Source organism: Anopheles gambiae, chromosome 3 (genome assembly GCF_943734735.2).
Source record: "Anopheles gambiae chromosome 3, idAnoGambNW_F1_1, whole genome shotgun sequence".
Classification (NCBI taxonomy): domain Eukaryota; kingdom Metazoa; phylum Arthropoda; class Insecta; order Diptera; family Culicidae; genus Anopheles; species Anopheles gambiae.
The window spans coordinates 42557952-42580505 of NC_064602.1; the positions used below are offsets into that span (position 1 = coordinate 42557952).

General features: G+C 41.3%; 1 protein-coding gene across 2 annotated transcripts in view; it reads left to right on the forward strand.

Annotated features, from left to right (window-relative positions):
* The window catches only part of LOC1279182 (leucine-rich repeat-containing protein 15), a 164636-nt gene that overhangs the window by 62527 nt on the left and 79555 nt on the right, over positions 1-22554 (forward strand). For both annotated transcript variants that reach the window (XM_061662138.1, XM_061662139.1), the window contains exon 2: positions 549-569. The gene's annotated coding sequence lies outside the window, so the exon portion shown is untranslated. The remainder of the gene's footprint in view (positions 1-548; positions 570-22554) is intronic.

Genomic DNA, 22554 nt, shown 5'->3' on the forward strand with positions numbered 1-22554 from the left:
TCGCCGTTCGCCGATCCGTCCAAGCGACGACAACACTCACAACACGGGATTTACGCTTACGTCCGGCGTACTTTTGTCACACCCAGCTCTCCCCCATTGCAGCCACGGCGCTCCGAGGTGTTAGCAGATGAAAGCAATGAATTTAGGCGGCACTGTTGCACTTCAGCGTTCGGTCGAAAATGGTTTAACGATGGGAGAGGGCTGAAGCTGTGCAAAGAGAGAACATAAATTTAAACCATTAGTTGAGGGAAGAGGCTCGACCGACGGATGTCGGTGGGAATGGTAAAGACAATTTTGTCTGTCCCCGTATAGAGCAAGAAAACATTATCGTTACCAGGCGATAACATGAGCGCGAAGAAACCAGTAATCTTTATCGATGGCGCACGTTGACTGACGAGTGTCGTCGGGGGTTTCATCTTTTCGTCGTGTTCATCATAATCACAGCACGATATCGATTATCCATACCCTTGGGAGTATTCGTTTTTTTTATTCGTGGCCATCTCGATTGTAAACACTATCTAAATATTTTTATTTTTATTTCTTTACAGCATTCAATCAAAAACATTCCGGTGAGTACGTGTAAAATATTATTCATACCGTAGCAGAATATATATAAATGGGATAGAAATTTAAAACTGCTTAGCATTTGGTAGTTCTAAGCGGCATTTTAAAAGCGTTATCTCAATGTTACATGTTTTGTGATACATTATAACAACAGAAGACATAACATACTGCAATCGTAATGTGATTTTTATATCCCTGAAATCAGAAAAGTGACTCACATAAGTAACATTTTTAATTTCGAGACAAAAATTTCTTGGTTAATAACTGAACCATTGACTTTTTCCCCAAATTAACGGATTGTCACTGCTCTTATGGTTATTGGCTCATAGTAAAGTATTATTAGACTTAGTGAACTGTAAAAATTGCGGCTATATTTTACAATCAAAAATGATTTAAATATTACATGAATCCAACCTTTTAACACAATTTTTAGTGAAAGGAAGTATTGTAAATGCCATGAAGAAATAAATATTGCAAATATTGTAATTGTTTGCGAACTATGTGTATTTTTCAAACCAATCGGTGAAGCTTAATCTATTTTGTATTTTGATGTGAATTCTCCCAAATTTACCTAAACATCTTTTCCTATCCGCTGAAGTGGTTTATTCCGGGATTGATCAAAAATCTTAGACTAATACTCAACATGCGAGCATATATGCTAGGCGAACAGACATCGCGAAAAGTAAGGACAACAAATATGGTACACTTTGCATCCACCATGAACTATGCGTACCTTTCCGAAATTCCATTTCGTAGCTCTGTAGCTGGGCCATCAAATGATTAGTTTAAAGCAACAGTATGATGCACACACTATTATACACAAACACACAAAGTTTGCTTAGCAAACGCCTGATTTCAGCAGCACCAGCTGAAAATGAATTTTAAACGCCGCTACCATATAAGCAAAGTTAAATTGATTCATTAAACTTTGAAACAACTCAGTTTTTAGGAAACAACTCAGTAATGAGATAAATTAAGTTTCTAGTGTGTAATGCCAAAACATCAATTTTTGCAGTCATTAAAATTTTAGGAACGGAGCCAATGTTCATCAACTGCTTTAAGCAAGGACAGTTCAATGATCAGTATTTTTTTGTCTTCCAAAGAACACGTTGTGTAACATCTCAACGCTGATGAAAGCATAAACCTTTCTAGCGACTCTACTGATATACTCGGAATGAAACTCAAACCTAAACTCAATCACAACGGTGGTCGATGGAAATTGAATGACATTCCAACCGCAAGCATCTCGAGAGACTGCAAATACTTCCCTATTATCTCCTCACAAAACGTTTGTCTTTGATGACAAGCTAGATTGTACACAAAGCTTTGATTCGTCTAGGCATGGGCCAATGATGCGCCTATCCTCATTGAGATCATCCACACTGAAATCCTTTGTTTTGGTGTCCATACAATCGAATTGATTTTCGAACGAAAAAGTTCTACCGTTTGTTTGTTTTCGAAGCGAGTACAGTTTGATGAGCAGAATGAAGTTGCGCATAACTTATATCCAGTTCTAGTTTAGCAAAACATGTACCTTCAGATGAGTCGTTTCCGAGTAAACCAAGTGTCGGTTAGTTTCCCTACTGGGTATTTGTGTTTGTTTGACAAGTTCCGATTTGGACCATTTGAAAATCAAACTTCGAATGGCAACATATTTCCAACTGCTTGCAAGGAATGCATTTATTGATATGAAAATTAAACACTTTGCCTAATGAATTAAACAGTATTTCGGTCTACATTCAGCATTTTTGTATCGATATGTCCATTTCAACAAAGCTGCCAAACACATTTGCATTGAACAAGCATGCATCAAGTGTGTATCAGGCAGCTGTGTTTGGCTAGACCTGTAAAAATCTTTTAAACAAACTTCCTCTGTACATTCATTTCCATCGATCGAGTCCCTCGTAGTCATCGTTCCGTAACATTAAGCAGATCTTACTGCCTACGAGCAATGTGTGTCAGAAAAGTGCATCAAGGATCGTAGGCTCTGGGTTTTCCTCGGTACGTGAAAACAATAACAACAACAACAGCAACAAAAACGTTCACACTTTACAAAGGCTGCCGGTAAGAAACACTTTGCTGTTAAGCATGCTGCCACTTTACATGAACAATCCACTCCCTTCCACCGCTACCCAGAATATAGACAAACTGGATGCTGTGTGCTTGTTTTATAACGGCTTGATTAACACCCGCTGCTAGCTTTTTGGCAGTAGTTTCGTTGCCCGAAACGTTTCCCACACACAATAGTTTTCCCATGCTTAGTTTTCGACACAGCGCACTAGGCACACGCTGTAAGGCTTACACTCGTGCAGGCAGTTTAACGTTAGTGCACTTGTGTACCTCCTTTTTGTGTACAAGGATTGGGCTGCTGCAATTGGGATGAGATTGTATGATTACTTCCGGAGCTAAAACTGCTAAGCCTGCCTACAAATTGGAGCATTCAGAGCAGAGGAGAGAGGTCCCATTGACTTTTAAGATACATAGTGCCGCAGTGCAATGAAAAGAATGAAGCATTCGTGTAACAATCATCCTATGTGTGTGTTTTGGAAATTGTTTATAGAGATGGTGTTGAAGTCATAGTTTAATTAATAATAAATATCATTGGCTTCTCTTCACTGGTTTTTTTATTTGAAAAATCACTACATTTATTAATTTAATTCAAAATGTTGCATACCTAATGCAAAGTAATGTATGAATATGCAAGTGTACATTATGGTTTTTAATTATTGTTTTTTTCCTGTTGATATGTGCTTTGGACACTACTTTTCATTTCATCTTCTTATTTGGACAACAAATTGAACTTGAAGAAAAGCAATTGCCTTAAGCAATACGGCCGTTTTGGACCGTTCCTCCTGAATAACAAAAAGCAATTGCTTAATATTGTTTTGTTATTTATAGCAATTGCTTAATATTGTTTTCTTATTTATGTATTTATTTTATTTATTTATTTACTTATCTCTATTTAATCATGCATTTATTTTGTTTATTTATTTATTTTGTTTATATATGAATTAATTTATTAATTATTTTATTTATTTGTTTATTTGTTGTCATAGAATAACTTCATCCTAAAGAAGACATTTTTGAAAGTGGGCAGGTAGTTGGTAGGAAGATGTTGAGATTTGCTTAAAACTATTTATTCCAGTTCATACCAAAGATGCTATGAACGGTATTTTTAATAGGAAAACAAATTTTAAACTATAGTATTTTGATAAGACTGAACATCTTTAAAATTAAAATCTGTTAACGAAAAACGAAAAACAAGAAATAAAATCTCAAACGAGATTAATGAAACTGATAGCGAAAACAAAATAAAATTGTATTAACCTAAATTATAATTTAATGCATGTAACAAACAAGCATAACCTATATATTAAAATTTAGATACAAAGTTAAAGGTTCCCTGTACAATGGTTTTAATGCTATTAATATATTCGAAAAAGAAAACAATAATATACAGAAAGGGCAACCAGTTCGAAACGTGCTGATAATGAACAGGGACGCCTAATAAATGCGATTTGCGTGCATTAATGCTGCCCCACGTACGCATCGCAAGAGTGCCTGGAATGTTTTGGAAAAAGCAATACACTTCCAGTGCCGGAGAGAAAGAGGCCGACAAAAAACAACATGCAATTTCCAGTCTAAAAAGTCACAAGAAAGAAAAGGTAAAGAAATGGGGCAGGAAGCAAGATGCTGCCACGGCAATGCACTGGATGGTGCACACTGTATTCACAGCACAGTCATCGAACACGTGCACACACTACGGTGTAGTTGGAGATGGAGGTTCATTCCGGTAATATTTTCTCCATTCTGCTGCGTCTCCTTTCTCTTTTGCATATAAGAAGGAAGTGCAAACGGAGTGAGATAGGTGCGATACGATTATTCGACAGACTGTGGTGAGTTATTTGCATTTTTGTCCTCTTGACCGGTCAGGTTTTGCATCGATGCACACACGATCGTTTGGGGGCCGTTGTTGACTCTGGCCATGGCACTATCATCACTGGCTTGTCGTATGCACTTGAACAGTACCACCAGTGCCAGAGCCACCCTAACGTAGATGTGCGTAGAGTGAAAGTGCATCGGCAAGCACAAATGTTCTGCTGGCCATACAGTTTATAAATTTATTCTTCTGCTGACGTGCGGTATGTAGCTGTTGCTATGAATGTATCCATGCAGGAAAGGAATGAAGAACAAACAGAGCTGACGGCGTGCACTTTCACAGCATTGCTCAGAGTCAAAACATTTCCTTTCATCTTGACCCTACCATTATTTGACCGATTTTTATTACAATCAACCATTTGTTTTAATTAATATTTTAACCTTCCCATCGAGCATGCTTTAGCGTAAAAGCTCGACCACTCATAAACTATTTCCATAAGCTGGTAGCTTACCCAACTTCTCAGTACTCTTAGAAAAAGCTCACTCGAAGAAACGGTCCACCAGATGGCAACAAATAGCAACTGAAACAATGATACCGGCTGCAATTCATGCAACCAATAAACATTCAACTTGGTGCAACATGCATTCAGAAGCTAGGAAACCGGAAGAAACTTTTGTTTGACAAGCTGCTTCCTGCTAGCAGTCAGCATTCGATGAAGAGTTTATTTCAAAACACAGAAACATTTGCCTGCTGTGTGCGCGCTTGCTGTGAAACCTTCAACCGACCTGAAGTGCTAGAAGCAAAACAACCCCAGCGCAGCTGCATCAGATCAGAGTACACGAGCCACACAATAGCAACCGTACCGCACAAAGGAGGATACACAAGTTTTCCTGTCCCGCACAGGCACTGCCAAACTGTTGTCCCAAGAAACATCCTTCCGGAGTGCAATCCACGTGGGCATCGTGGTATCGAAGAAAAGTGGAACAGCAAAGTAAGTCAAAGTTGCTGTTCGCACAAACGAACAGGAAGCACCGACCGACTACCAGCAGGATGGGTGAAAAAGTCAAGGAAACGCCTCATAACCCCACCAAACAGCAGGCGCTTACGGCTGGGCAACGTGTTGAGGATATGATTATGAATGTTGTATGATGACTGATCACGAATAAAAGCTGTTACATGCATAATTGTCACTTAACAATGGGGCACACAATGGTACTAGGGAAGATAAGCCGCGTGTAGGGGCGGCTCCCTTGAGGTGGGGTTTCCTTGAGAGATCCCGCAAGAAAAGCTCTCCCACAAGAAAGTGCCAGTTCGTTGGCGCACATTGCAAAACGAGCGTCTGGAGAAATACCGTGCACAATTTATGGCTTATGATGTACCGCTGGGTGGTAAAAAGTCGTTACGCAGCTTCATATATCCACATCGGGTGGGGGCCACTTTAAGCCTCCCGCGTTTGGCAGCCAACGCCAGCCGAATCATCACAAAACAGCAGCAATCAAGGGCCGCACTGTATGCTGTACCAAGGAACGGGGCACTCGGTTTCGTTTACACAAGGTGTGCGCCGCCATGCTCCGAAGGTAATCAAGCTTCCATAAATAAGCTATAGACTTATTCGTCGAAACGGTTCCCCGGCCGCTCTTTGGAATGCGGAGATCACGGTCCCCTCATAAGAGCTGGTATGGACTTTTCACCCACCAGCAGCACGACGACAACGACGACGGCCGGAAACGACCGGGAAACAAACAAACAGCAAAGAGTTACTACCATGAAAATATTATGCGAATTTTATTATGACGCATTACGTGTTATTGCTTCATTTCTGATTCCCTGCTCGTGTCGTATTTTTTGACAGGTACACACACCCCAAATGATACACACGCCTGTCGAACCGGTTACACCGCAAGCGGTTCTTTGCCTCTTTTGTTCCTTGAGAGGCTGCTAGCATTGATGGACATCGTGGATGTTACTCAATGGGGAGTTTTCTTTGCCAAGTGGCCAACGGAAGATCTGCTATAGCCAACTTTTGAACAAACGTAACCCAGGGTGAGCCATCGTGGAAGTGCTCGTAAGTACTCGTAAGGCGTGAAATGATGCCCACACACACACATTCCCTCATCCTTACACTCTGGGCCATTATCTTTTACGATAGCTCGGGTGTGCTGGGTGAGTTATCCAGTGGAAATGGACCTTCGTTACACCGATAAACTCACCGGAGGTTTGAATACGATTCCATTAACCGAAGCTCGTTTGGAAACAGCCTTTGTTCGACGCCTAGTCAAACGCGCGTGTGGTGCAACCAAAGAATACACCTTCAAACGACTTCCCACGCATATGAATTGGTAACAATCCAGATGTGCAGATATTTCAATGTTCCGCTTAATAGTGTCCCGTTACGCGCCATTGAAATCAATATCGATCTTACCGATGACCGACCGTACTTTCGAGGTCGATATCTCTCCAAGATCTCAAATCGACCAAGTCAATCGACACCAAGGCCTTCGACTCCGACAGACGACCCACCCAGTACGCCGACCCCCGGAATGCGACAAACAGCGTCTTAAAATGTTCTGTTTGCTCCCTAACCCGCCTCGGCCACAAAACATGTACAGGCGTCTTGTCGCCGGTTGATCATAAAATTTCAATTTATACTGCAGACCTCGACCTTTGCTGGTTTTGTACCGATGGCTTGCGTCCATCCAAACAACTTTTTCCACGTGGCAACAGTGAAAAACCGTTTACGACTGGTGAGCTTCCATGCGCTTTCGCTCCCACCTCATCCTCCCATTGCAGGACATGTGTAAAGTGGTCATAATCAACTTGTCCCCGGTAGTCTGATGTACCTCACTCACTTTCCTATCCCACTCGCTCCCTCCATGGTCACTTTTCATCACGGCGGGCGATTTGGAACGAGCCGCAAAACGGCACGACTAAAATGGTTCTTCCCGTTTTATGACATTCAGTCAGTTGACTCGTTCTCGTCTTTAAATCGATCGTCTGAATCGCTTGATTGACGTTTTGCCGGACATAGGGTTGCAATCGGATCTGGAAATCGAAATCGAACGCGATATAAAACGGTCTAGTGAATCGCATTTAGCAAGTCGGCGGACCGTTATCCTTGAGTGGATTCCATTCGAAGTCGACATTTGATTGAATTTAGGTGCGTATTTTTGTGTGTGCGCGTTCGCCTATCAGAATTTAAATGCTGGTGTGTAAAACATTCAAATAGCTTTGCTTGGGGAGGGAGGAGGTAAATTGAGCAAACAACTTTCCTTTTCATATGGAAATGACTTGATTTTGGGCTACGATTTAGGCCGTCTAGAATGCATTTTTAAGTTGCTGTAAACGAACTTCCACCCATGCAGGCATAATTGCAAGATACATTTTGCCGAAAATGAGGAAGTTTGCTTATACCAGGTGTTCATTTCAATTAACACTTCCCAAATAAGAACCATTGAAGCCATGGGTGAGGTGGAGGTGATGCTACTTCGTCTCCACACTTCAATTGACACCCCCATAGGAGGAAAGGCAGTACCGGAAGGCTAATACTTCAACTCAAACCCAACGCCATTCGATGCACCATTGTCTTGTGTATCTTCCGGATTACATCAGCAAGCGCCGGAAGTTTCCCTCGCTCCGATCCGGAAAATCTCGTGTAGAAAGTCTTTTAATTTATCCTCCCCTTCCGTGTTGCCTGCCCGCCTGAGTGCAGCTGACGCGGGGAAAGTTTTTGGGATGGTTTGAGCTGCATCTTTTATGCAAAGTCAGTGGGCAAAAGCTACGAAACTTTTGCTCCAATGCAATCCTCACCCTCGGTAAGGAATGGAGCTCCGAACTTACGAAAACGATATGACCGGAAATGGTACATTGTTCGGGTGTTTCTGAGACCTCATCAAGAAATGTTCTAGCTTCTAACTGTTGCCCAAATGCAACGGGTACGTTTTGCTGCACAAAAGAACACAAACCTTTAGAGAATAAGATAAAACTCTAGGAAAAGGACACAATCAAGTCCAAGAAAAGGATTAATTAAAAACTTCAACATGACCGCGTTCGAGCTGTCTCCGGCAAAAGGGTGAAGAAGGTGCTACTTCTAGCTGTTTCATTTCATTATAGATTGTTCGTTCTGCACCTTTCATGTATCGTCCAGTATGAAACGGTCTTTTCAAGGAATATTTAGTTACGTTGTTACCGTCCAAATAACAATGAATGTAGTGTCTACCACACTACGCTCACTGTGTATTGTACAATATTGCAAGAATACTAGACATTGTCGATCAGAATAATGGAGCAGAATATTGTGCGAATTGCTCTCAACTCGCTTTCCTAACCGTATACCACCATAACACCGCAGGCATTAACACAGTTACTGTAAAGCTCTAAAATACCACTGTTCTCTTTTTCAACTCCCTGTTCTCCTTTGTCGTATGCTGTTCGTTCCCTCTTTCCCATAACAATAAGAAGGCTAATTATTGGAGTTTTTGGTACCCCATTTCCGTGTATCGAGCTTTTCCGAACAAGCTGCTGTAGCATCGATCCCGTTGCGAATGCTTGCGTAGAACGAAACATAAATGATTTCGTTACGTTACTTATCTTGTTAGTACGGTTTTGGGTTCCCCCGTGAGCTTCACTTGCCGTGCGTTGCCGGAAGCTGTCGCCGTCCGTAATCAGCAAAACTTTGTCCAGCTGAACAATGCTGCCAAATCCAGCCAGTGAGCGTGAGGGTGGTGGGGACGGAGGGGTGATTGGTGAGCGATGGCACATTTTTGGCACTGATTTTCTTTCATTCAGCCACTCGAAACACTGCCACTTTCCTTCATTCAGTTCAACACTATCTTTAAGATAGATGCTTTTGGAGCTGATTTAGGGTAGTTACACTCCGGAATGAAGTATTTTGTGTGTGCTTCGTGGAAAGCAGAATAGCTTGTGACGAAAGCTTTACTTCATCAAATTTCTTATCTTAAGGTATAAAGATTTTAAAAATAAATTTTAATCAGTTTATGTAGATTGATTCACGAAACTGAGAAAAGAATGAATTAAGTATTTAATCTTTCTAAAAAAATTGATTGACAAAAAACTTATGATGTTTTAAAGTACATTCATAATTTATGCTTATATTTTTTCTGACTTACTGTTACTACTTGAATGGTCTTGCTCAATTTTTTTTAAATTTTCACAAATATGTGTGTCGTATACGTATTCGTGTTCACCAAATCGTTTTACATAACGATTAGTTTACATAAGTACTCTTCAAACTATTTTCCTAAAATATTGCTATTTCTATACATATTTTTTTTCAAATTGAGCAAAATATAGTAATAATTGTGTAATTTTTGTTTTTTTTGTAATAAATTTAACAACAGACGTGTTTCTACACATAGTACGTACATTAATTAAACTTAGTGTAAAACATGTAACAGTTGTTACGGTATTTTCTGTTTAATAGCTCTTTAAATGATTTCATAACTCTTCAAAGTTATCTCCTAATTAATGTTACACTTTTACCTGCTACCAATCCCAATCAGTCCATCATCCCATGCTGCCAAAGATGATAAAGATATGGACACTACAGCAAGGTGTCTATCAGCTGTCACCACAAACCGAATGCTGAAAACTCTCCCAAGAAAGATGCTTAACGAAAAACCTGTCGCAGCAAAACGTTAACCAATACAAACGTGATGAAATCATTTCCGTTTCCTTTCGAGATTGATTATCAGTGGTAGAATGGAGCAAGATACAAATCATCGCACGAATAAAACTGAACCCATAATGTATGGGTCCCACAAGTCAAAGACCTCTTCTGTCGTGCGTGCGTAAGATGTCTCGGCAAGCATCGTCCGTACCGTTTGCGGAGGGCAGCAGGGCCGGTTTAGATCATTCGGCACACTCGCCTATTGCCAGCCTACAAATTACCGTTTCCGGCCGATGGGTCGACCGTTTATGATACCCATCGGCATTGAAATGAAGCGAGCTGGGGGACTGGTGGGACTGGTGCTTCGTCGAGTGACAATTGATGGTGTGGACATGCTTAGGCATAATGATACCATCGACGACGCTTGCCGGAAGAAATTCACATCCAGCATCGTCGTTTGGATCATTTTTCTCTGGATAGATGGTTGGATAAAGCAAGCTTTAGTAATGAGGTTGCATGTGAAATAAAATAAGAATGTAAATCACGAAGATAGCTCCGAAACGATTCTTAAGATTCAGTGTTGTAGTCTAGCTTTTTGTTAAACTGGAAATACAGTCAAGCTCACTTTTCACAACGAATTGATAAATTCTATAAACATCGACGGCAATCCTATTAAAATGATATTACTACAGAAACATAAAAAACATTATCTTATTTTTTGTTCATTTTCAATACTAAAGTAGTTGCAAGCCCGAAATTCCAATTCACTGTGAGCTATTAAGTCAAATGTACAAGTATGCAAAAAAAACTCTCCAAAATCCATTTGCGATGACTTATGATCATGTAATCTCCCGGAAAGGAAATCCACCGGGAAAGATGTAATCCATTTCGGATGAATGTCGTTTTTGCTGGCCAAACCATCAAGCAAGCTGCCCGTTCGGTGCAGTGGAAAAACTAACAACAGAAAAGCGCATTTCAAATCACGACGATGACAGAAAGGGATCACAATGACTGGCAAATAAACTACGTTGGCTAAGAAGCGTTCTTTATGACGGTGAAGGACGAAGATTTAAAGTAGAGAAGCAATTTCTCCAACATTTCCCAGCAATGGTATTTTACTTTTTAACGATTCAAAACGACTCCCCACAACGACTGCAGTAACAATTCAAAAGCAAGCATTTTTTTCTTGTAAGGTAGCTTCGCGAAGAAGGATGCGCTCTTTGTCCAGCAAATAGAGATAGTTAATGATCTTAAGTGATTTTTTTTACAACAAATGAGAGTGGTCTAGTCGTATCAGGGTTTCGTAGCATGATTATGTTGGTTTTGGGTAATTTGGAATGATGCTGTTAAATTATTTTTATTTGATTTTCATGTATTCATATTATTTTAATTTTTGATTGGATAAATAGAACAAGTAAAGGTAGTCGCGAAAAACACATTTTTTTCTTGTCTGGACGCGACGGTAACTCACCAAAACTATTGGAACGTGATATAATGAATGCAAAACAAATGTTGACTTTAGCTTTCATAAGAATCACTCAATTTGAATTTCGTAAAAAAAAAATCAATACTGTCTCCCTTCAATTCCTATTCACAAATCCTATTCAAAATTCAGCACTTCCCTCATATTAATCTCCAACGATATACAAGTGCACTGCAGATCTAAAAAACGGGACGACCATGCCTTTCTGCGTTACCCAAACAGACACTCTCTCTCTGTGATATTGAAAAGCGGAATGGATGAAAATATATTAAATTCCGATACAACACTGTTAATTAAACAAACCTGTATCCATTGATTAAATTACTCACGTCACTCTTCCTGCATTGTCCGCACACTCGCACGGTATGTATTTGTGTTTTTGTTTTGTTTCACTATGCATCTTTTTTGCGAATGGTTGGTACCACGAAATTGATTCCCTGTTTTTTGCTTCTTTGCGTATTGGCGTGTGCGTATAAGTTTCGAGCTTAAATTGAAATTGACTCCAAGCATGCTTGCTGGGCTCGTTCAATTTTAGGCCAATTTGTTGCCTACTTTTGTCTGGAGCGTGTATTCTAGCTCACTCAACAAAATATGCTGTGTGTAATAATAAAGAGAAGAAAAATAAGAAAGCATGTCAAGTATCAAAGCCTAAATCTACAGCGGGAGGTTGGGCATTTTTTGTTTTTATCTTTAGCCGGTCTACTTATTTGTTGGAGATTTTGTGATAAAACCCTGTACACAGCCAATGAAGCATCTTGTTCTCATGTGGACTAGAAAGCTCCCCATCCTTAACGGAAGGGAACGTCGAAGTGAAGCCAAAACCCTAAAGCATACTTCATCGAACCATCATTCAAAAACAGAACGAAAAAAACCAGCTCATATACTGAACGGTTCAATTCAGGCGCACAAACAAAAACAGTGCACCTAGCCAACAGAAGAGGTAATGAAAATGCAAACAATAAAAATCCATCCAATATTCATATTGGAAAACGAGATAATTGTGTTAAAACTGGAGTACCGAAAGCGCTCCGGATCCATGTTTATCGTCCGTTTCCCTTCGGATCACATCACATGCTAAAAGGAAAACAAATTAACAAAAAACACAGCCCTACCCACACACTAACTGGCCACTTCCTTCCCGGACACGGCTCACTCTTCACCGTAAAGCTACCGTTTCCGGTTGACTTGCGATAAATGAAGATAATGCGGAAGCAGGAACCGAAATTCGAACTGAGGACAAAAAACAAGCACGGGGAAAACTTTACCCTCGCCGGCAAGAACGGGGGAAAAAAATATCCCGGAACTCATTGATGCTGCAAATGGATTCACTCCCTGCATGATCGGAAGAGAAGGAAAAGTTTGTCGGAAAAAATCGCCCCGGTCAAACGATGCTTTGCTCGGGTTTTCTCGGTTCAAAGATCAGTCGGACAACAAAGGCCAATTTTCGCATCGTCTGAACGGCTGAATCGGCGTTGGAATAAAGGATCACGAAAAACTGAAGCAAAAAACCTAGAAAAACACGCGCCCGGGTGAAACAAACAATCCTACCCGTGGTTCGAAGTAAAGGACATCGGCACCAGGGGTCATTTGAAATGAAAATTTTGCATCAATACGGGTTTCTTTTTCTGTATGGGAACGACTGTGTGAATACCCTGTGGGACAAAAGGGGGGGGGGATACACAAGAGTATCCCGCTCAGAGAAAAAAACCCTTTTCGTTTGCTTCCTCCTTTCGTACAAATTCCTGAAGGCATTCCAAGTGCTGTAGAGTAATATCTTCACACCAAAAGAATAGTTTACATATTCGTTTGCTCGTTCCAGTAAATGTGAATCTTTCATCGAAATGGTTTGACGAACTTTCACATCTAAGGTCTCTTCTGCGGAGCTGCCGGTTTGTTGGAACCGTACGCTCAAGAAAACTCTCAACACTACCCAGTTTTCTATTAGTAAGTCTAGTGTTCGGGTTTTGGGTTTTGCAAGGAGTTGCTCTTGCTTTGAAGAAGGCATTTTCCCCAAGCTAGCTCAACCTTCGACCAGTGCCAAAACCCCGGGAACGCAACACTCAACTCAAGCCATCGATCCCCTAGAACTGATTGAAATGCGCAAAGCGTATCCAGCAAGACAGCCGTCTCTCGGGTCCGACCTGCTGTTCGGTTGCCTGCTTCACCACCAACTTCTGCTCTTTGCTAATCAGAACGAACTTTCTCAGCGCCAACACCCACGGGAGCTTCTGGGGAGGGGCCGAAGGATTTCGCAAAGGATCTACCGTCCCAGCAAGCGTCCTACGTTACGGGTTTGAAGGTTTATCCCCGCGCTCGCTTCTAGCATACAACCCGAATGCGAAGGAGCGCTGGTGAGGGGACAAAACCTTGAGAAAAAGTAGCTCCAGCTGGCAGATGTTGATGTTGTCTCGATAATGGCGTGACACTAGTGTCTCGCACCGGGGCAATCATATGTAGCGGAGCGGAATAAGGGGACGACTGGGTTGGACATTCTATTGCGCCGAGATTTTCTTCATCGCCACTCTCCGATCCTGGTGCCGTAGGTCCTGGGCTAGTCGATCTGGCAGGGTGTTTTTGCCTGGGATTTTATCACAGTCCCTCTTTGGACGTGTGAAACGATAAGCTACCGTACGAACGGACATCTTTATTGAACACTTTTGCCACATCCTCTCCGGTGGGTGTGCGAGAAATTATTCAACAGCACTGTTTAGAAATTTCACACGGCTTCAACCTGCTCAGGGATCAATCATGGTTAGTGAGTTTTGAAAACCGAACACACGTTAACACGATTTGCGCGCGCGCACACACACACACACACGATTGAGGAATAATTTGCTCCGAAAGCTCCGGTCTTATCCAGTGTTTGAATTTGTCATACCGTGTCTCTTGTTCGATTCATTTCAATCAATTTTTGCTGAACAATCGAACCGTGCGTTATCGGGAAGATGTGACCCTTGGCTGTGAGTATGGAGCTGTGAACCTTCTCACCATTGAATGGAATGGAATTTGTGAAACGACAAATTTTCGGAATCCGTCCGGTAGCTCAACATTGATGAATGCTCTCCAGGGTAGCCAAACTGCAGCACTGTTTGTTAAGGACACGTTTAATTCGACCGCTGCAGTGAATCAATCACCACAGGATATTCGGTAGCAATGCTCACGTGTGGGATTTTTGAAGATTGCTTTTTTGCGAGGAATTGCTCGTATTCTAGAAACTTCTGATTAATGCAAACTCATGTGCTGTCCGGCGAGTAAGCAAGGTTTTCTTTCATATGAGGTCGTTGGTTTGCTATGGGGTCATTGATAAATATTTTAATGGATTCTTCTATGCATACTTTGTGTATGTCAAATTGTTCGAAAGTGCTATAACACTTGAAGCAAAATTGTGTATTAGCTATTCAACTATTCAAAATATAAAAATAAACAAGTGCCCTTGTAGTAAAGAAAGACACACTGAAGAATGTTGCAAATGTCTCAAATGCATCAAATGTATGCAAATATGTCAAATCAAATTTAAAAAAACCTCTAAAATCTAGTATTAAGTAAACAAGCATTAAAAATATTTTGTCAATTTTAAGCAAATGATATTAGAAAATAGCCACAAATGCTATGATAATTACATTTTACTAAAGAAAAATTAGATAAACCATGCAATATTTAGTTTTTGTCGTAACATGTGTCATTTCATCCAGTCAGTTCATCCCAGACACTTTTGAAAGGTTCAAATGATTGAGTTTTCAAAATTGAATTGAATTGAAATAATTAAAACTTAAAGTTTTAAACGTCACATATAAGGATGTCCAGAATTTAGACCTGAATGTTCGAATAATTAACATGATTCGTAGTTTTTCCTGAGTTTCAAATTGACTTGTTTGCAGCCTTAGGCTTTTTTGTGATGTTAGGGATACCAGCGATAAGATTTAATGTTTGAATGGTTGATTTTGAAAAGTTGACAATCCTTCAACTTTTTGCATTAGACCAGGGGTCTCTAAAACTACGGCCCGCGGACCTGAATAGCCTCTAATGCAGCCCTCGATGACTTGGTGGAGGTTAAAATAAATAGTTTATTTTGTTGACTAAGTAATCAAAAAATATTTTGTGTTTTACTTTTGATAGAAGAAAATTAAGATTTAATAAAAGAAGGCTATAGATATTTGATATATTCAGTAAGTATGATATAATCAACACAAGATTCTAACTATCACTCATTCTAAAGGTAACGTCACAATGGCCCTCAATAACGTTATTTGTGAAGTAATGCGGCCCGCGAACTGATCAGTTTAGAGGCCTCCGCATTAGACCATTTATTTTAAAATATTATAATTATGCTTTTACGGAGAGCCTCATTGTTGTTTCAGTAAAACAAATAACAATTATTTCCTTAATTTGTTTGATAATAAAAAAGTATCGAATAAAACATAAAAATGAACATATGATTGACGTTTTTATACCTATTTTTTGCATATACCATTCGCTAGTTTCGTTCATTATGTGATGAAACTATAGTGTCATGCAAATTCATTCTCTCGCTTTCCTTCGTTGGCCTGCTAGCAAAGGCATATTATCATTCATAAAAACACTAACTCGAAACAGGATTTCGTATCTCAATAAAAAAAAAACCTCCGCACCGTACGCTTCACAAGTAATCAATATTATCTTTTCCACTGCCTGATCTTTCAACGTAACTCCTACCTACAGAACCTTGGGCAAAGTTTGCAATCAGTTCACCAGCACGGCCACCGGCCACATTGCGCCAAGTTGTCACTTTCGATCGCCCACCAATCAACCCGACCCTGACAAATGATGGATTAACGTATCGGTTCCACTCGGCCAAACGCCAGTGCTGGCGTCCAGAAATCCAATTAATTGTCGATTATATCGAATAATTGCACCCACCTTCAGTCCGCCCGACCACCAGCCAGCCGGGCATCCGGGGCAGGATTAAGTGCAAGGAAAGAAAAACATTTTCACAAACCGCCATCTTCTTTAATCGATTGATAGATTAAGCAAGCGTTAAATACGCTCAGTGAGTGCGTCAGACTTCGAACATCTTAGGTGCAATCAGGCCTCAGGCAAGCAACATCAGTCCAGCATACACAGTTGTTTCGATTGGCAAGAGATTTATGCTAATACTTGCTGAACTCCTTCAGCAAGTAGGCTTAACTCTGTACTCTAGGAAGCAGAAAATCTACTTTCAATTCGAAGAGCTAACGACAAAACAAAAACTCCCTCTAAACAAAGTCACTGAATTCATTGGCGAGGGAAGAACATGTGACACTCTGAACTTTTGCGTATAAACCATCCACTTTAATATTCTTCTCTTCCTACGCATATCCGCTGTGTGTCATTTATCACTTCTCCCACTGCCCTTTTTTCACCACGGCAGAGAATCCTTACGCACCCTTATCGAGGACGATACTCCATTCAACCCCACACCGGAAAATATTGTAACTAATAGCTGAACCGTAAAAAATTGATTTCGCTAAAATTGAGCATCAATTTCATACTCTTTACGAGAGCCGGGATGGTTTTGCAGTAATTTCGTACACACACATACACACATACACACAAACGCAAAACCACTCCCGGCTACCGGAAACATCTTCTCGGCTGTACCACTTCCGGGCGGCATTGTAATGATTTTCGCTACAGTTTTTGCTGCCGCTTCTGAAGGACCTTGAAAGGATGCTCACGGTCGAGTGGTGGAGTGAACTTCAGTTCATACCCTACCCTTATCTCCTCGCCCAGTTTTATGTGCACGTTGCATTGCAAAATGCTGTCCGAGCTTACTGTAGGGCATCATTTTTCCAGGCAAGCAATGTGTGTGTGTGTTTCGAGAGTAAAAAAGGAAGAAAAAATCTCACCAGCAAGACATGAAGCAGATTTTTTAATTTCACACTCGCATGATTGTCCAAATTAATGGTGTATTGCTCTACCGGCGATGCAATCTGCTTCCCTGGGGAGCGCGAAAAATGCTCCCGGCCTTCCGGAAGCGGGAGCAATTGAAGCGTGGCACAACAATGTGCCTGGACATAGTTTGCACGTTTGGCGAGTGATTAAGCGTTCAATTAGCTTTTTTTCAGCAAAGGCACATCAGTGGTAGTACTGGAGAGTGAAAGAAAAATATTTAAAATGCACACCGGGACAATGGCGAATTGTTTTCGAGTTTGCCTTATCAAAGCGATCGAAGAGTAACAAAAAGTGGTCTTGAAAAACAAATAATGGTGAATTAGTTGGTAATTTTCGAAGTACCTAATAGAAATTGGTGTATGTATGACTTGAGTGTATTTTCCAGAGTGCTCCTTACAAACTAAAATTTGCTTATATTAATAGTATTCACGATGGGGTGTCGAACTCGATAGAGCGTTTCGTCGCGCAAGTCAGGGATGTCAAATCGAAGATCACCACAGTGTATAATAATTAGTAAAATTGTATATCTCAGAAAGTTTCAATTTCTATTTGAATCGGAATATAGAACTAAAATATCAAAACAAATACAAAATATAATGCTTAAATGTTTGTTTGCCAATCATGCCAATCATTAATACCTAATGTTATAGCAAAGGTTAAAAACCACTATGTTCTTCCCCTACTAAGGTTTGGGTAAGTGTATCAACTATCTAATACAACGTCTTTACCCTGAAGATGTGTGATAAGCATGGGAATATCAAAAAATGCTAGTAAATCCTCTATTGACAACACGAAATATATGGTGAAATCGCTCAGCGCAAAAATGAAATAAAAAACATGGAGCAGGAAAACGTTTTTTTGTAACTTGTACCATAAGCATATAATTAAACATTCGTCAGTTTATTTATCAAATCTATTGATATTATTCCCTCACGCTTTTCACTTTTAAGCAACCTTTACACTTGTTTTCGATTAATCCTTTAGAGCAAATATTGTACCGTAACAAAAAATGATACACACAAGTACCCTTACCACGGAAGGAAATGAAAGAAGGCGGCTCTAACCGATAAATCTATTCACATACAACACACCCACCAAAAAACGGCTAAAATGTGGCATGGAACCGATGTGATAACGACGCCGACAGCGGATGACGGTGGCAGGATGTTTGGGGAATAAAATCAACACCATGGGAAAATGGTCGAAAAACACAGGAGGGAAAGCAAAAGCGAGTTAAAACACTTCTGCCTCACCATGCTACGTTTGATCTTTCGTTTGCAAGTAGCCCGGTACAGTAGCGCTCAGTTGCCTAGAGTAGATGGGAACAGTACCGAAGCAACATAAAAATTTTCCCATCACGCCATCCTCATTATCATCGTCATCAGCATCATCTTCAGGCTTCTGCTTTTTTCGCTGTATCTCTCGCTCTCTTTCTCTCCGTTAGCTCAGTCGCTATCTCTTATCGTTGGATTAGCATGGAAATTAAAATTCTAATGTGAATTTCGCCCACCCCGGTAGCCGAATTTCCGTTCTTTATTAGTTCATCAGCGACATCGGGATATGTGAAAAGAAGGGGGAAAAGAGAGAAAGAAAAATTTAAACAACGAGCTACGCATGCAAGGATATAGTACGTGCCGCATCGCGACAGCCCATCGTGATTGGCATCAGCGCCACACACATTTTTGCCGGTCCCGACGCGTTACTAAACATGATTAACTCTTCCCACTGCTTGCTCGGCGCCCACGGTGCATCTTGTTGTTGTGTTGATTCCCGAAAGTAAACCGAAAGACATACAACAAGAGGATGTTTTTTTACATTACACATGTGTGTGCCTGCATGGTCTCGGAGCCGAAGAAAGGGTTTTCCTCCATCCACTTTTTGTGCTGCCTTTTCACACGTTACTGAATTTCGCGCATGGGTTCATTAGATAAACATTAAACGCACGCCATCCACCGATCCTTTGCATAAATCTCAGCTGATCAACGTATAATTCTAACGCATCTGGAGCACCATTCTTGGATCTGCTTTCAAGGTTTGACACGTGCCAAACTCAGCGTTTTACCCGGCAAACACGAACCTCTTGCGTGGTCGTGTTTGCGTAGGGCTTGTGCAGTGAGCGTTGGCTATCAAACACCTTGGGCGTATCTTTACAGACGCGGGCATATTCGGCAGGTCATTCGTTGTCACCTTTGCTGCCACCCGCAGACAGACAGGCGCACGCACATGTCATCCGGGGGTGGTGAATACGGTGAATCGGCAAACAAACCTGCACTGGTTTCTCACAATTTTTGGTAATAATAGAGATGACCACGCATGGAATCTGCATCAGATAAGCAATCCCTGGGAAAGAGGATGGATTGATGTTCCGTTTTTATACTGCAGACACAATTCCAATGCAAATATTAGCTAGTTCAGCATACACTCACGTTTGGAAGGAGCAAAGAGTCTTACTGTCAGCATGAGATTCTATTGTTAATCAAATTGAGGGCATCAACAGATTTGAACAGCTCAAATATATTTCTATTTATCAACAGTTCACATATTAAAGGCCAGATCGTATCACTTACAAACACATTCCTATGTGAGTGACAAGTTGTCAATGCAAGAGCGTTCTATGTTATTATGTGAATGAAATTCATTTTATGCCATACTTTGTACTAAATACATCATACGGCTGTTTTTATTTCCATCAAAACGACATTTCAATTATTACGCAGTATCATAGGTGAGCACAAAATCGTTAGCATGAATTTGCAAGAATTCTTCGAATCTTCGGTTCAGCCTCAAAGGAACGTAAATTCAATTTTTCAAAGCTTTTCATTCGAATTCAACGAAATTTCTACCTTTAAAATTTTCTTAGAAAGTTCTTCATGAAAATGTAACGCAAGTAACTATTCATCACGATGAAGCTTCTCTGACGAACCGTTCAAGTTCTTGAATGACGGTAGAGGAGGTCTGGAAACTTTCTCAAGAAAAAAGGCCCGCTTGAGGGAATGGGAGAAGCTACGGGCATCCTTAAGTATTCACAACAAATAAAACCTAACTACGTTTCTCCGCAAGGACGATGCGTAATCTTTCCCCAACACGATTTGCCACTGTACGAAACATTGTATCACGCCGAGAAGTAACATGTCTGACCTTTTTCGAGGGTCACATTTCACGCACCGTGAAACCGGGCAGTTCAAATCCTACGCATTGTTAAGTGTACAATGCTTCAGCATATCCTACCCCGTACCGTTTGCAAATTCTCGTTCCATGGGTTGACGGATGAATCTCACAATCATTGTCACTAGAGCCGTTTAGACCCAACGGGAGAAGTAACAAAAAAAAAAAAAGGTTAAAAACCTGACACCAACCAAGCCCCGTTAGCACAACAAAGCACGGTTTTTGATCAATCGACGCACCATCATGCTCAATATAATCCGAAAGCACTGATTTCAGACGTATACCGGTGCCTATCAGCGACCCATCGCGTACGCTTCGCCTACACCAGCCAGGGATTAGGGATGGATATTTAATATAACAAATACTTTCCATCATCCTCGTTCAACACGTACATTCCCGGCATCGTCTAGGCCGAGGCTAAGGCATGCATACTATCACCATTCATCAGCATTCAGCTAGCCAAGGAAAGGTTGCTAGTTTTATTTTCCAGCTCTACTTTTCAAACTCAAGAAATTGCTCCCGAAGAGAGGCTCCCTCCTGGGTCACTTCGAAGCAGGACGCTTCGAGCTCCGGTGGGCAAACTTCAATCCAATATTGTTAGCCGCTGGATTCATCTTCCTCGTTGGCGTTTTTTTATCATGAAACATTTATTCGCTTCCATTTTACACCACGTGCTCAAATTTCATGTTTCGTTGCTGTGTCCCCTTTGGGTTTTTCGTTCCCCTCCCTGCATATCCTTTTTCCAAACGTGATGGACGGCGTGTGGAATGATTTGTAACGAAAACCCAACACACGCAGGTCCAGTGCAGGTACAGTGCGTTGCGAATTGGAAGCGTGACAGGGAATAATCGCATTAGCAAACACGAACATTGGCTACGGTTTGTGCTTCGTCGAATCGATTGGTGAAAGTTTAGGAATTTGTGGATACTGTCTCTACTAGGAAAAGCATGTCAATGGTGCGTCGTAACGTGACTTTTACGCAAAGCAAAAATCAACCATTTTCTGCACATTTTTGACATCATTCAACACGTTCAGCACTGTTCGAGGCATGGGCGGAGGATCGTTTCATACCCGTTCCCAGTACCCATATGCTGCCAGTGACCGGCACTGGGCTGAAAGTGATGCTGCTACACGTGTGGCCTTGCGGCAGGACCTTCTTACCAATCTCGCATCCGGTGGTGCTGTGCTGTAATCCTGGTACCATTCGGCACACACGCTTCTGCTCGAGCCTGGCACCGTATGGTAATAGGAGACGTCCAAACATGATTACAATTATGGCGGCATACGGCTCACAAGGAGGGAGAGAATAGAAGTGATGAATCTGGGGAAAGAGAAAACACACACACAAACGCAAAAGAGAACAAAAAATCCCAATGCCTCAGCCCACCCAACATAATACCCTCGAGTTCTTACTCCGCTGTGTATAGCGTGAACCGTAGGACTTACACGCGTATGATTCGCGTCCGGTGGCCTCTGGCTTCACTCCACCCGCTCCAGTTCAAACGCATCAATCCGGAGATTTTGAAAAGCCACCTACCGCCTAAAACTGAAAATCCGCTTCATTCACCCATTTCACCACAGGGGCGACGGCTTGTCGCTTAACCGTTCAAAAATCAGAAGCAATCCCTTCGTTTTTTTTGGTGGCGAAAAACAATGCGACCTATCTCTCCTGGGAAGGGTCTGACCGGCTGGCTGGATGAATCACAAACTGGTTTTGCTACACTTTCAGCATAGGGTGCCGCTCGGTGAACAGATAGCGCAAAAGCAAACAGAACATAACGCACCAAGCAGGAAGCGTTACGAATCAAGCACCCTCGAAAAGGGGGATGTGCAAGCAGTTCGGAGATTTTCTATTGCCAACTGCAACCCGGCTGCACTTTCAATACAATAGACGTACGCTCAAAGGTGTCTTTAGTGCGCGCACAC